Genomic DNA, 16,628 nt, shown 5'->3' with positions numbered 1-16,628 from the left:
TTGACTCGAGTATAAGCCGAGGGGGGGAAATGCAGCAGCTACTGGAAAATTTCAAAAATTAAAATGGTCAGAGTTTTTGGGTGCAGTAGATGCTGGGTGCTGGGAAAGGGGAGGGGGTGTTTTGGTTGTCTGTCTGCCCCTTCCCTGAGCTTGAGAACTGAGTTTTTTCCCCCAATTGGAATTCAGCCTGGCTGAATATAGGGTATCTGCAGTGCTCCTATTAACCCCTTCCCGACGGAACAGGAGCCCCGCAGATCCCCTATATTCAGTAGACCAGGCACTTTCAGACACAGGGATACCTAATGTGTATGTGTTTCAGTCATTTTCTACTTTTGTATGTATTCTAGGTAAAGGAGTGATTTACAACTTTTGTTTTATTTAGATCTCCTCTATTTTTTTTTTGCACTATTTTATGGGATATTCTATACATTATTGTGGCTGGTCATAGACCCTCCCTCCAAAAAAAAAAAAAAATAATAATTTTTTTTTTTTTTTTTGCTGACTCGAGTATAAGCCGAGGGGGGCTTTCAGCACAAAAACTGGGGTGAAAAATTCGGCTTATACTCGAGTATATATGGTAAGTAAGGATTACCGTATTTTTCGGACTAGAAGACGCACTGGACTATAAGATGCACCTAGGTTTTAGAGGAGGAAAATAGGGGGAAAAAAATTTTGAAGCACAAAATGGTACAATATTTAATATACAGGAGTTATAGTTTTGCAACAACTGCAAGGCCACATTGACAGGTAACCCTGCAGCTGTACGGGGGATGCATAGAGCATTTTTTTGCGGGGTCAGATATACTTTTTAGTTATACCATTTTGGGGAATGTCTATTGCTTAGATCACCTTTTATTTAAATCAGAGGCAAAACGGTGAAAAAAAAAAACCCAGCAGGTGTAGCACTTTTGATTTTAACGTTCACTGTACAGGAAAAATATTAGTGGACTGGGCATTTTCGGACACAGGGATACCTAATGTATATGTGTTTCACAGTAATTTTCTACTTTCGCATGTATTCTACGGAAGGGAGGTGATTTAGAACTTTTATTTTATTTTTTTTTAAAGCTTTATTTATCTATTTTCAACTATTTATTAGTTGAAAGTGCGTCTTATAGTCCGAAAAATACGGTATATGCTCCAGTATGCAGTGCACAGAAAACGCATACAACAGGCAGGTGTCTGGGCTTTCTACATGTGACCTATTGTTATAGAGAACTGCCAGGAATGTAGTTTGACAACACAATGCTGTATTTATAGGTCTAAACTGACAAGTCAAACCACTTTTTCAGGTACAGCCAAAAAAAAGTCTCATTCTGTACTTTCACAAAAACTTTCTTGCCATTTTTTTTCATCAGTGTCTGTAAGACAAAATCAGAAAATTGAAGCGGTATCTTTACATTATAGCTTTTCTGCAGATTCTACTTTTTGTTTTGGCTGCAATACTAATCAAATATTGACCATGTTATAGTGACTTAAAGGTACCCTCATTGTCGTAGGCAAAGTTAATTTTATAACCTGTCGGACTGCCCCTTAACCTTTTCACTGCCAAGGGTCTCTGAAAATTTTGCACCACCGGTAGCCAGAGCTTTATTCACAGTTTTGAGATGGGCAAATGAAACCTAAATTGCAACATTAAAAAGTCATCCAACCCCCCCCCCCCCCCATCTCTCTCTCTCTCTCTCTATCTATCTAGAATTTTTTTTTTTTTTTTTAAAGTAGACACCTGCACCATTGTCAGAATGCCACTTGGTACTGTGTACGAAGAGGCACCTTCATGCAATTTTGATTTAAAGTGAATGTTTTATTAAAAATATGCAAATAAATGTATATTAGTTGTTAAAAAAAAAAGTACAGAACTTGGTTGCAGCCCGGCACACCACGGATAAAATATCCGGTGGTGTAAGAGGCCGCATTGAGTATAATGTGTCCGCAATTGAAAACCCTCAATTGTGGACCATTTGCGGACTTAAACTACGGTCGTGTAAGACCAGCCTAAACCTTATATAGTTTTTGAAAGTAAACAACCTGAAGATTACACATGTCTCAATGGGTCGTCAATAGCCACATCCACTTTCATGCAACTTTGTGACAAACACAAATAATTTTTTGAAAAAATGCACCAAAACACATATTTGCACCTAAAATTCATGTTCAATCTCACATTCATACACAAAATACACTTATAATAATAGCTTAAGGTGTAGACAGTGAGTGTGTATACACACACTCTATATCTAACGCAAACATCAATTACAACAAGAGCTCGGACTCCCAAAAAAAGTGCTACAGAAGACAGGCAAGATTTTGCTATTATTGACTAATATGTTAAACTATACTGCACCTATCAAACTGTGACAGAAACCAAAATCTAACCATATATAAAAACACAACTTAATGTTTCATATATACAACCACCTTCATGCAACTTTGCAGCATACAGAGATTACAAGAAAAAATTGTACAAAAATTCTAATTTGTTACTAAAGTGCCAGCTCAAGCAATCCCTTTCTGCAAACAAAATGTTCTTTCCAAAAAACTGCAATGTGTGAAAAGAAAAAAAAAACGCCAAAATCGCAGGAATGCGCCAACCAATTTTGCGCATGCAAATTACATAGGACTTTACATAAAAGTATTTTCTATCCCCCTATAAAAATTCTAGCAATCTATACGTTCATCTCTAGTAGAGATGAGCGAACAGCACGCACCCATAGAAATGAATGGAAGCACCTGTGACGCTGACTTTGCTGGCGTCCGGCCGGCGTCACAGGTGCTTCCATTCATTTCTATGGGTGTGTGCTGTTCGGATCGGCTGAGCCGAACAGTGTTCGCTTATCTCTAATCTCTAGTGATTATTACTATTATTTTAGCATGTAAATGATTCGCTAAAGACTTAGTTTACTCTAGAAAGCTCAGGTATGGACATTACAGGGATTGTATGAAATGTAAACTTTATTCATGATTTTGTGTATATGTTGTGTAAGTGTTTGGTGCAACTTTTATTTTTTTCTTGGCGCTGCGACCTGGACAAAGGTAATTGTCTGGGTGACAGCGCCAATAAACTTCCTGGTTATGTTCAGAGTAATACATAAGAATACCCCACTAGTAAGGCTGGGGGATTACATTATTTTACTTTTAGGCGCCGCCCCCTGAGAGGCTGGCTGCCTTGATGCAGTGCTCCAAGCTGGGAGCAAACTTTTCTTTCCTTTTTCACTCTTTTTCTCTGTATCTTCAAGAATCCCGTAACCAAGCAATCTAGCACTATGAATTTAGTAACTATAAATCGAATGGAAGACCCTGTGGAGTTTTTTTTTTTTTTTTGTTCCTTTTGTTTCCATTGTAAAGCATGGACTCAAGACCTGGTTCAGCTGGTTTCCACATGTGCCTGTTACCATCCCCCCAGCTAGGACAGCATGGCTCAACATGCGGCATGGAAGAGAAACCTACATGGAAATGTGGACTTCTTCGTTCAAGGAGATGATTTCTGGCGTCAATTGCTGATGTGTGAAGATGCTGCAGCTGACTGGTATTTCTTTCTATTACTGTGGACACGTGGGACACTGTTACAGCCTGGGAATCATCACCCACCTACCCCAGGAGTTATGGAAGCTTGGCAAGAGAGCAGCACCATGTATACCTGGATGGTCTCTGACTTCCTTGGGGCAGTAAACACTGTGGTAAGAAGAAAGGAGGAGGAGGAGGAGGGCTTGTGATGAAGGACATTTGGGGCATTTTTTGTGGTTAAAAGGACAATAGTGCTGATGCAAGATACCGAACTATCAGCTGTGAGCAGGAGATCTCACCACCTACCAAAGGAACTACCACATGTTATCATGATATGTCCCCCACCTCTGCAAAAATTTCTGCTTGTTATATCCACATGCTGTGACCCCCCTCCTCGTGTCCTACAACCACAGTCGGCTGTATTATTATTATTATTATTATTATAATTATTAACATCAATCTGCACTAAATGATCCTGCAGTGTGTCTGTTTCTTTCTTTTTTAGTTGCTATGATTCCTAGGATTTCTCTATCTGCCATGGGCTTCTATGTGTCTCTCTTGTTATATACTACTGTACCATCTATGAAACTGTATCACTGAAATTTCCCCATTTTGGGACTATTAAAGGAATATCTTATCTTATACCTGTATGTGACAGTCATAGAGCAAAAGTACAGAATGCTCTCTGATAGGAGAGGGGGTAACAGGGACTGAAGTCCCTGCAACCCCCCTCTTGGGGTCACATACAGGTTAGGCACAGAGATGACAAGGATTCCTCATCTCTGTGCAAGCTACAGGACTTCCCCTCCCTATTATAGTAAACAAGATACTTTGCGACTGGAGGGAGGACACTTTAGAGTCCTGTATCTCCGGACTTGTTTGGGCTATGAAGATAATTTTAGATTAATTTTAAAGATGATAATCTCATCTTTAACCGGTTAAGGACCGCCGTACGTAAATTTACGGCCTGCGGTCCAGGTACCTAAAGACCGGACTATTGTCAAAATACGTCCTGTCTTTAGGTACCTTCTTGGCGGGGGGAGGGGTGCGGGGGGGACAGGGGTTAGGTGTTACTAACACCTAACCCCTTCCTCAATAACGTCCAGTCGGAACTGAGTCCGACTGGACGTTTTAACCCTTTCGATCGCGCCGTGAAACATCACGGCGCGATCGAAAGGCATCCGCCAGCAATTGAATCAGATCGGCACCCCCCGCGGCGAGATCGGAGGGTGCCGATAGCAGTAAAAGGTAGTCTGGGGTCTGGCCAGTGACCCCAGACTGCCCGGAGCCCCCACATACCTGGTGATCCTGCCAGGACCTTCTGATGTCAGGCTGTGCGTCTACACAGCCTGACATCCTGCTACGGAATGCCATGTGGGACACCTGCAGGCTGTGTCTCACATGGCATTCTATATCAGCACAGTATTGCTGATTGAAGTGTCCTAAATGGACACATGAAAAAGTAAAAAAAAAATAAAATGAAGTGTATGAAAAAAAATTAATAAAGTAATAAAGCCCAAAAATCCCTTTTTCTCTATAGAAAATGAATTATATAAAAAAAGAACTAAAAAGTAATAAAAACAATGCATATTTGGTATTGTCGCGTCCGTAACAATCTATACAATAAAACTGAAATAATATTTAATGTACACAGCGAACGCCGGAAAAAAAACCCGGAAAAAACTCGCCGGAAGTAATGATTTTTCGCCGTCTCACCTTACAAAATATACTATAAAAAGTGATCAAAAAGTCATATGCATCCGATAACAGTACCAATAAAAAGCGCAGGTTGTCCCGCAAAAAATAAGCCCTCAACCAACACTGTCAACCGAAAAATAAAAATGTTACGCCTCTCAGAAGATGCTATGCAAAAAACATTGATTTATGTCCCCAAATGTGTTTTTCCTCTGCAGAACTAGTAACACATAAAAAAATAACATAAATGAGGTATCGCCGTAACCGTACCGACCCGCAGAATAAAGGACACATGTTACTTATACTGTACGCTGCATGGCACAAAACTAAAAAAGTAAAACTCAATGCCAGGATTGATTTTTTTTTTTTTTTTAAATCCAGCAAAAAAGGGTTAATAAAATGTATTCAATAAGATGTAGACACCCAAAAACGGTGTCATTACGAAATGCATCTCATCCCGCAAAAAACAAGTCCTTATATGGCCGCGTCACCAGAAAAATAAAGAAAATATAGCATCTAATAATGTGAAGACAAAAGTCCGCAAAAATCACCAAATTATTAGAACACAACTGGCTGCGGCAGGAAGGGAATATATAAGCTGTGCGAGCGGATATCAGGGGACACCCCATATTTACAGCTTATGAGGGAACGGACACCAGAAGTGACCCCTAAAGTGACCCCCAGAGTGACTCCCCCAATTATAGGAGCTACTGGGACATAGTACACAATTTGGTGTCCCCAATGTCCTCCGCACCGCTTATATATTCCCTCTTTGCCATCCGCTGTGCAGTCACATCTGGCATACTAATCCTCACTACACCCCCTGATACATTCTTTGAGGGGTGCAGTTTTCAAAATGGGGTCACTCCTTTGGGGAATCCACTTTTCTGGTACCTTACAGGCTCTACAAACATGACATGGCGTCCAGATACCAAACATCTGAATCTGTACTCCAAAAGCCGCATCGCGCTCCTTCCCTTCTGCGCCCTGCTGTGCGCCCAAACTGCAGTTTATGACACATGTATGACACTGATGTACCCGTTCTATCGGACGTAATGTCATATGTGGGTATAAACTGATATTGGGGCACAGCCGGACACAGAAGGGAAGAAGGGTTATTGGGTTTTTGGAGCGCAGACGGTTTGGTTTTTGGATGCCATGACACTTTTGCAGAGCTGAAACGCCAGTAACGTGGAATCCCCTGATATGAGATGTTATTTTGGAAACTACACCCCTGAAGGATTTATCCAGGGGTACAGAGAGCATTTTTAACCCCCAAGTGTTGCTATAACTTATTATCCATAAATGAATACGAAGCTGATTGTGAAAGGTGAAAATGACCATTTTTCCAGGAATACGTCCTTTCAGTGCGTAATATGTTATGCCCGACTTGTATCAGAGATGAACGCTCTGAAAGCTGTTGTGCCCAGGATACCCGCTTAACAGTTTTTGGAGTGTCTCTGCTGACATAAGTCGGGCACAACATGTTGCACACTGAAATGGCAAATCAGTAAAATTTTCATTTTTAACTTCTCTATCAGTTGCGATTTCATTTCTGGAAACTAAATAAATGCAACACTCAAGGGTTAAAAAAATCTCGCTACACCACTTGATAAATCCCATCAGTGGGCTAGTGTCCAAGATGGGGTGACATGTCTGCAGATTCCACTTTATTGGCAATTCAGGGGCTTTGCAAAAGTGGCATGGTGTGCTCCAAAAACCAATATAGCGCTCCTTTCCTTCTGTCCCCGGCTGTGCCCAAACAGCCATTTATACCCACATATGGCATTAAGTCCGTTATCCGGGGTACACCAGTGTCATACATGTGGGCATACACTGCTATTTGGGTACCCAGCAGGGCGCAGATGTGAAGGAGCAATATGTGCTTTTGGAGTGCAGATTTAGATTCTTCGTTTTTGGACACCATGTCACATTTGCAGAGACCCTAAAATTGCCCCTACAAAATGGGGTCACTTCTTGGTGAATTCCAGTTTACTGGCACCTCCAGGGCTCTGCAAAAACAACATGGTGCCCAGAGGGTCCCTCTAAATCTCTACCCCAAAAGCTAAAACGCACAGTGGTCCTTCCCTTCTGAGCCCTGCTGTGTGCCCAAGCAGCAGTTTACACCCACATATATAATTTTGTGCCCCTCGGGATGGCCCCTTAATAGTTTTAGGAGTGTAGGTCTCTGACAACACAAAGTGGGTGCAACGTATTGGGCACCGAAATGGCATATTTTTAAAAATTTCAATTTTCATTTTGTACATTAATTTTTGGGAAGCATTTTAGGCTCAAAATGATAATACCCCTTGATACATTCCTTGACAGGTGTAGTTTCTAAAATGGGGTCACTTTTGAGGGGTTTCCACTGTATTGGTACTTTAGGGGCTCAGCAAATGCGACATGGCACCTGAAAACTATTCCAGCAACATCTGCCCTCCAAAATCCAAATAGCGCTCTTTCCATTCTGAGCCCCAACATGTACCCATACAGCAGATTATGGCCACATATGGGGTATTGCCGTGTTCAGAAGAAATTGTGTAACAAACTTTGGGGGGATTTTAATTCTTAAACTATTTGCAAAATTAAAAATATGGCGCTAAATGGACGATTCATTGGGAAAAAAAGTAATATTTCATTTTCACGTCCCAATGTTAATAAAATCTGTGAAACACCTGTGAGGCCAAAATACTCACTCTACCCCTAGATAAATTCTATGAGGGGTGTAGTTTCCAAAATGGGGTCACTTTTAGGGGGTTTCCACTGTATTGATACTTTAGGGGCTCTGCAAATGCGACATGGGATCTGAAAAATATTCCAGCAAAATCTGCCCTTCAAAAGCCAAATAGCCCTCTTTCCATTCTGAGCCCCGCCATGTTCCCATACAGCAGATTATGGCCACATATGGGGCATTTCTGTGTTCAGGAGAAATTGTGTAACGAACTTTAGGGAGCTTTTTCTCCTTTATCCTCTTGTGAAAATTAAAAATGTGGGGCTAAATTGACAGTTTGTTGGAAAAAAAGTAATTTTTCATTTTCAAGGCCCAATGTTAATAAAATCTGTGAAACAGCTGTAGGGTCAAAATGCTCACTCTACCCTTTGATATGTTCTGTGGGGGGTGTAGTTTCCAAAATGGGGTCACTTTTAGGGGGTTTCCACTGTATTGGTACTCTAGGGGCTCTGCAAATGAGACATGGCACCTAAAATTATTCCAGTAAAATCTGCCATCCAAAAGCCAAATAGCGCTCCTTCCATTCCAAGCCCCGCCATATTCCCATACAGCATACTATGGCCACATATGGGGTATTGCCGTGTTCAGGAGAAATTGTTTAACAAACTGTGGGGGGATTTTACTCCTTTAACCCCTTGTGAAAATGAAAACTTTGGAGATAAAGTGACATTTTAGTAATTTTTCATTTACACATCCCAATGTTAGTAAAATCTGTGAAACAACTGTAGGGTCTAAATGCTGACTATACCCCTTGATGAATTCTGTGAGGGGTGTGGATTCTAAAATGGGGTCACTTTTGGGGGATTTCCATTGTTTTGGTACTCTAGGGTCTCTGCAAATAAGGCATGGCGCCTGAAAATTATTCCAGCAAAATCTGCTGTTCAAACACCCAGTGTCGCTCCTTCCCTTCCATGCACTGTCGTGTGCCCAAAAGTCAGTTTATACCCACATGTGGGGTATTTCTGTGCACAGGAGAAATTGCACAATAAACTATCAGATGCATTTTCTCCTTTAACCCTTTGTGAATGTGTTAATTTTAGGTCTAAATGAATGTATTAGTGAAAAAAAATGAAATGTCTAAATTTCACTGCCATATTATTTTTATTCTTATGAAATGCTTAAAGGGTTAACAAACATCCCAAATGCTGTTTTGAATAATTTGAGGGGTGCAGTTTTGAAAATGGGGTAATTTATGGGGGTTTCTATTATACAGGCCTTTATAATTACTTTCAGACCTGAAGTGGTCCCTAAAAAATTGGTTTGGAGAATTTTCTTGTAAATCTGGAAAATCGCTGTTACACTTTTAAGCCTTGTGACGTCCAAAATAAATTAAAAGACAATCAAAAGATGATGCCAATATAAAGTAGAGATATGGGAGATAATATTTATTCATGTATTTGGATGGTATGACTATCTGCTTGAAAAGTAGAGAATTTCACATTTTGAAAATTGCAATTTTTTTCAAATTTCCATCAAATTTCCTAGTTTTTTTATAAATAAATGCAAAAATATTGATTAGTGTTTACCACTAACATGAAGTATAATGTGTTACGAAAAAAACAATCTCAAAATCATTTTTGTAAGTGAAAGCGTCTCAAAGTTATTGCCATTTAAAGTGACACATGTCAGTTTTGAAAAAAGAGGCCTGGTCTTTAACATACTTTTGGGCCTGGTCCTTAACTGGTTAAATGATACCATGGTCTTCATAATAGCCCTTACAGATACGGAGCGAATCGCTGTTAAAAACGCTGCCAGAAATTGATATCTTCAATGGGATATCCATGCCAAATAGCATTTTCAACAGCGAATCGCTTTGGCACTGTAAGGGTTAACATGAAGACTTTGGTATTATTTTAAAGATGAGATTCTCGTCTTTAAAATGAATCTAAACAATTATCTTCATTACCAAAACGAGTCCAGAGATATTGGCATTAGACGTAAGGCTACGTCCTCGGCTAGAGAAGTGCCACCCTGGGAGGACAAAGAGCTACGTCCTCGGCAGGGAAAAGGTTAATGAGCTCACTCAGTATATTAGTCTGTATATTTAATAATTTCAGAAAAGGGGTGTGGCTTAAATGCATCACAATGCTGCAAAACTGTCATAAGTTTCTGGTTCGCTAGAAAAAACCACGGCACGCCTAATAACTTTGTGCACTTGTCACGATAATCCAGCGTTTTTATACTGGCTGCCAGGTAATTTGTTTCCCCTGAAGTGGGGCAATTGGCATGAGCCTCATGGGGTTTTTTGCCTTCCCCCTGGATCAACACTGTAGGGATTGTAGGGTTATAGGTTGGACTTGATGGACTGATGTCTTTATCCAACCTCATCTACTATGTAAATATGATAGGGTTTCACCCCAGACTTATGTAGAAAAATATCAGGCACTTAAGATCAACCAGAATTCTTTAGTTGTGCAAAAAAATTTGAGCTTTATTACGGAAAAATACAATCCAATAAAATAGGCTGAAACGTTTTTCAGTCTATATTAGACCTTCATCGGACCCAGATTGCCATGCAAGAAGAACCAAAGGAGAAAAGAGAGTCATTGTTTAGGAGAATAGACTCCAAATGAGTATGCAGACGAACATCAGATAAGCTGCCATAAGTTTCTCGTTCAACTCAAGAAATTAAAGGGATTGTCCCATCTCAAGGATCTTATCTATACTGTATTCTATGTAAATTGAAGACTTTTCCTAAATATATTGCTTTAGAAATTCTGCTTTCTTTGCCTGCAATGAACACTGTTTACACAGCATTACCATAACCACAGACCTGTAAGATTGGACAAGTGACTCAGTGCCAGCAGGACAATCCCTTCAGCTAATTGCACTTTGCTGATAAAGCTGAATTTGTTATCTCTCTGGGAATGGGGGTGGAGGAGAAATGCAGGAAGTGAGAAGCAGACAATGCCTGCAGCCTGGCTGATACACTGAGATGGGACAACCCCTTTCAATATAGACTAGACAGTTTAAAGATACACTTTTTAACTATTAGGCCGATGTATTTTTGTGCCAACTTATCTGTATGGCAATTTAAGGGTTAGTTCATATGGAGGAATTTGCGGATTCTGCCTCCAAATCCGGAGCAGATTTCCTCTCCTTTTTCCACCATGTGGACGGACTCTAAAAGGAAGAATTCCTCTTCATTTTCCGTCTGCTGGCTCCCTGCCGCTGAATACCTCAAAATCCGCTCTAAATTCTGCCTGAATTCTGCTTCCTACTCATTTCAAAGGGAGGCAGAGGCAGATTTTATTTCTGCTGGTAGAAAAGTGTCCCGCTCATTCTTCAAGTGACAGCTTCTTGTGCCTGAAGCTATAACTGAAATGAATAAAGCAGATTTTGGAGCAGATTTTCAGAATCAAAATCTGCTTCCAATATTTGCTTAGAGGACCTTTCATGGTCCAGGGCACAGGCAGTTCTATACACTGCTGGAAAGCCGACAGTGCACTGAATTCAGCGCACTGTCGGCTTTCCCGATCTGTGCCCGGGTGAAGATCTAGTGGTGCCGGTACCGTAGCTCTTTACAGTCAGAAGGGCATTTCTGACACTCTGTCAGGACCATCCTTCTGTACAAGCAGCGCCAATAGCACTGTGCTGTTTGAGCGGGGAGGAACGCCCCCTCCCTCTGCTCACAGTGCTCGTCCATAGACTAGTATTATCAGGAGGGGAGGGGGCGTTCCTCCCCGGTCTCTGAACACAGCGCTGTTGACGCTGCTTGTACAGAAGGATGGTCCTGACAGACTGTCGGGAACGTCCTTCTGACTGTGAAGTGCTACAGTACTGGGACCAATAGCTCTTCACCCGGGGCACAGATCGGGAAAGCCGACAGTGCGCTGAATTCAGTGCACTGTCGGCTTTCCAGCAGTATATAGAACTGCCTGTGCCCCAAACCATGAATGGTCCTCTTTAAATTCCTGAAGCTGAAATTTTCTACCTGACAAATTCAGCGCCACATTATAGGAAAAAAAAAAGTACAACAGTGAGCAACACTGTTTCTATGACCATCAGCAGGGGCAGGGGTCATGCATCACAGACCTTACATAAGAAAATAAATTTCCACATAATCTATCTGTATATACAAAAAAAATCCAGATTCTAGTCTTACGGGGCAAATTCAAAACTTTTTCTGTGTAAAATCCACTGCAATAAAGATGATGCATGTGAAAATGTCAGGATATTCTTTATTGTGCACTATTTCTGGAACGTATATAGCTGTAAAATATCTACCATGTGTTTTTTTTGTAGAGAGAGGGAAAGGATTGAGCATGGTGACACCAAACATATCTGCTGCTTCTTTCTTCTGGTAAGAGGTCATTCAGCCAATCCTCAAAAAAACATTTACCTAATGCAGTGTTTTCCAACCTTGCCAGGCTCTCTCCTGGAAAAAGAATTCCTTAGGGCAACCCTAATCAAATAACTTTTATGAAAAGTCTACGACTCCACACGGGTCACAGCAAAAAAAAAAAAAAAAAGCACGGCAGGAAAAAAGCAGCAGCAATGCATTGCATTTTTTCCTCCAGAAACCTCTGCAGCCTTTCTGCTTCAATTATATCTATAAGGAAACTGCCGGCATTTCCGTAGGTATAATTGACATGCAGCGGTTTCCAAAACCATAATAGTTTTGGGAATCGCAGCATCTATTCTGCCTGTATTTTTCAAAAATGTGTGGATGAGATTCACCAGAGACTGTATAGCACAGCATTTTGTCTTTGGGTTTTTTCCAGTGGTGTTTACACCACGTGGGGCCTCGGCCTAAGACACAGAAAATGTTGCATGAAGTTATGTGGTCATCTTCCCAACAGTAAGTGTCATGGCCCTCTGGAGGGTTTCTAAGGCACCCCTGTCTCTTAGGGGGTTTCCTGCGGCCGCTTACAGAGTAAACTAGGATAAGCAGCCATTTTCTTGTGGCTGCTTACACAGTAAGCTGCTACAAGAAAATGGTCTGGTCGGGCAGAGCTGTCTGCGCATGCATGGAAGTTTGAAGCCAGTCCCGAAAGAAGACACGGAGAGGTCGTTCCAGGTGAAGATGGAGGCGGTGCTGGAGATTTCTCTCACAGCATTGAGAAATGCTCAATTCTCACCAGTGCTGTGAGAAAACTCATTTGCATACAGAAGAAAACCATGATTTCTACCAAACGGTGGCGTGGAGAAGACCTCTAAAGGTAGGAGAAGAATAGCCTTTCTTAAAGGGATTCTACCATTAACCCCTTAGCGACCCTTGACGTAACTGTACGTCATGGGTCGCATGGGGATGTATGGAGCGAGCTCACACGCTGAGCTCGCTCCATACACGGCAGATGCCGGCTGTATAATACAGCCAGGACCTGCCACTAACAGCAGCGGTCGGTGCCCGAGCCGATCGCTGCTGTTAACCCTTTACACACTGCGGTCAAACGTGACCGCAGTGTGTAAACGGCGTCGGCGGCATGGGCGCCGCCATGTTTTGCCGATCGCCGCCCTCCTGAACGTCACAAGAGGGCGGTGATCGGTTGCTATGACAGCTGGAAGCCTATTGAAGGCTTCCAGGCTTGTCTCTGCACGAGATCTATTAGACGATGCCAGAGGCATCGTCTAATAGAAGTGCTGCGATTTTCCTATTCACTGCAATACTGTAGTATTGCAGTGAATAGTATGAGCGATCAGACTCCCTAGGTTTCAAGGTACCTAAGGGGTCTGATCATAAATGTAACAGAAGAAAAAAAAAAGTTTTTAAAAGTATTAAAAAAATATAAAAGTTCAAATCACCCCCCTTTCCCTAGATTAGCTATAAAAGTAATTAAAGAACATTAAACATAAACATATTAGGTATCCCTGCGCTCCAAAATGCCTGAACTATTAGAATATTAAAACATTTATCCCGTACTGCGAACGGCGTAGCGGCAAAAAAAATAAAAACAGCCAAAAAGCGTTTTTTTCAACACTTTGCCTCCTATAAAAAATTGAATAAAAAGTGATCAAACCATCGGATCTTTCCCCAAATGGTATCAATAGAAACGTCATCTTGTCCCGCATAAAAAGACACCACAACCAGCTCCATACATGGAAATATGAAAAAGTTACAGGTGTTAGAACATGATGACACAAATTTTTTTTTCTATTTTGCAAAGTTTATCATTTTTTTAAAAGTATCAAAAAATTTCAAATACTATATAAATTTGGTATCACCGCGTTTGTACTGACACGTAGAACACAGGTAACATGTCATTTGTACCAAACAGTGAATGCTGTAAAAATTAAACCCATAAGAAAATGGCGCAAATGCATTTTTTTCTCCAATTGCGCCTCATTCTGAATTTTTTTCCAGCTTCCCAGTACATTGCACAGCATATTGAATGGTGCCATTACAAAGTACAATTTGTCCCGCAAACAATAAGCTATCATGTGACTCTGTGAACTGAAAAATGAAAAAGTTATGGCTCTTGAAATGTGAGGAGGGAAAAACGAAAATGCGAAACCAAAAAATGGCCTGGTCCTTAAGGGGTTAAAGCAACTTTTTTTTTTCTAATTACCACATCGGAATAGCCTTAAGAAAGGCTATTCGTCTCCTACCTTTAGATGTGGTCTCTGTCGTGCCCCTTCCTTAGAAATACTGGCTCTTACCGGTATGCTAATGAGGTCTCAGCAGCAATGGGGGCGTCCTTCTTCATCTGCCTCCTCCCCTTGTCTGTCGTCTTCTTTCTTCCTCATGTCTGATGCCTGCGCAGTCGGCTCTGACAGCGAGACCCTGTTAGAGCTGACTGTGCATGGCGGCCATATTTCCAAGGCTGCAATTGCGCGCATGCGCAGTACGTTCCTCACGTCTTCGCCGAACAGAGTGTACTGCGCATGCTCAGTAAAGTCCGTACAGCCCTCCGATGCCTGGATGAGTTCACTCGTGCGTCAGAGGGCTGTATGGACCTTACTGAGCATGTGGAGTACACTCTGTTTGGTGATGAGCGTACTGCGCATGTGTGCAATTGCAGCCTTGGAAATATGGCCGCTGGTCGACTGCGCAGGCATCAGACATGACGAAGAAAGAAGACAAACAAGGGGAGGAGGCAGATGAAGGACGTCCTCATTGCGGCCGAGACCTCATTAGCATACCGGTAAGTACTGGTATTTCTAAGGAACGGCGCGACTGAGACCACATCTAAAGGTAGGAGACGAATAGCCTTTAAGACTATTCCGATGTGGTAATTAGAAAAGTTGCTTTAATGGTAGAATCCCTTTAAGGCTATTCCTACAAAGTGCCGCCCGTGTGCATCTTCTGCCTCTCTGGGACAAAACATTTTTTTTTTTTTTTAAACCAGTCACAGTCGGATATGCAGGACTGTGTGACTGGTAAAAAAAAAAACAAAAAAAACAACTTGTGCCGTAGAGCGGAACAAGATGCACACGGGCGGTCACTTTGCAAACCCATTCAAGTGAATGGGTTTAAATACTGACTGCCGGGTTTCCGTTCCCTGTCCGATTTCTCGGGGCAGATGACTGAAACCCGCCGGATTGCCTAAAGCAGAGACCGGGTGCAGGTGTAAACCTGCCCTTAGTGTCCGTTAATGTGTTATGAAAGGTGTGTCTTTTTTTTTTTTTTGGATACCTTCATAACAGAATTCAAATTAGTGGGAACCTTGCCTTAAAAATCCAGAAGATGCCTGAACCCTGATCTCATAGTGTGTCTTTTCTGAGAAGTTGCAGATAGTTAATAGACTTGTAAAGAAGCACAAAGTGCCAATCAGGTTAGATCGGTGTAATGATAACACAGCAAGTACAGTGAAAACTGGGCAGCAGTGGCTATAAACAAGGAAACAACACCCATATCCTGGTTAACCATTAACCTGCTGTAAACTGTGACTGCAGGTACCAGATCAGTATATGGCAGAACTTTCCCTTTAGTTAGACCCCAACCTGTGTATCTGTTATCACACCTCCATTACCTGTACACCACTACGCACAGCCACATCATGTCGCCACATACACTATATGTAGTCACCACTTCAGCACTTCTTGTTAGCATCCCATAGGCAACCTGAATGTGCTGATAACAGGGAACAATAACACCCTGTACAAGTGCATGGTATAAGTAGCCGAGGAGACGCTGCAGGTCTATAGGCAGTATGTGGAGCCGCTTACAAAGACATGCCCTGCTGTGCCCTCGCCATTCAGTGCAGAGTAAGGCCAGAAGAGGAGGGGGTCCCTCAGCTCCCACCTCACATAGGCCGCCTATTATGCCCACTGACCCCAGTTCTTAGTCTTTTTTCTATAGTTCCAAAGCTCGGGCGTCCGAGCCCAGAAGAGCCGGCAGCACTCACCTCTGGCCGGTCTCCTCGGCGGCCCGCTCCTCCCCACACACTCCCTCAGGGACCAGCGCTCTGTAAGTAAGTGACACCACCAATGTAAACGTGTACTCTCTGCCCCAGGACTGTGCAGCCGGGGCTCGTACTCCGAGGCGTTGCCTGGCAACCTGCAGTCAACCAGCCAGAGAGAGTGCGGGGCGGGGAGGAAGAGGAAGTTGAGAGGATGCGAGAAGGCGGGTGCTGGTAGTAGGTGTGTGCTCAGGTACGGGGCAGGACGGGCACACACGTCACATGTGCCTCGGTGGAGGCAGAAATATCAGGGGTCTGAGGTGACTCGGTCACATACGGCTTGGTGCTGAGGTACTGCGAACTCTGTAAGACATTCAATGTGAAACAGTGTACACAAATAATGGCAGCTTTGTACA

The 16,628-nt window shown here is 42.2% G+C and overlaps 1 protein-coding gene across 1 annotated transcript in view; it reads right to left on the bottom strand.

The window, feature by feature from the left end:
• The window catches only part of GOLM1 (golgi membrane protein 1), a 55,626-nt gene extending 39,256 nt beyond the window's left edge, over positions 1-16,370 (bottom strand). The window contains exon 1 of the mRNA XM_075278049.1: positions 16,219-16,370. The gene's annotated coding sequence lies outside the window, so the exon portion shown is untranslated. The remainder of the gene's footprint in view (positions 1-16,218) is intronic.
• Between the last annotated feature and the right edge of the window lie 258 nt (positions 16,371-16,628).

This window comes from Leptodactylus fuscus, chromosome 1, assembly GCF_031893055.1.
Source record: "Leptodactylus fuscus isolate aLepFus1 chromosome 1, aLepFus1.hap2, whole genome shotgun sequence".
Taxonomy (NCBI): Eukaryota; Metazoa; Chordata; class Amphibia; order Anura; family Leptodactylidae; genus Leptodactylus; species Leptodactylus fuscus.
The sequence above is the reverse complement of the archived record's forward strand: the minus strand, read 5'-3'. Positions and strand labels throughout refer to the sequence as shown.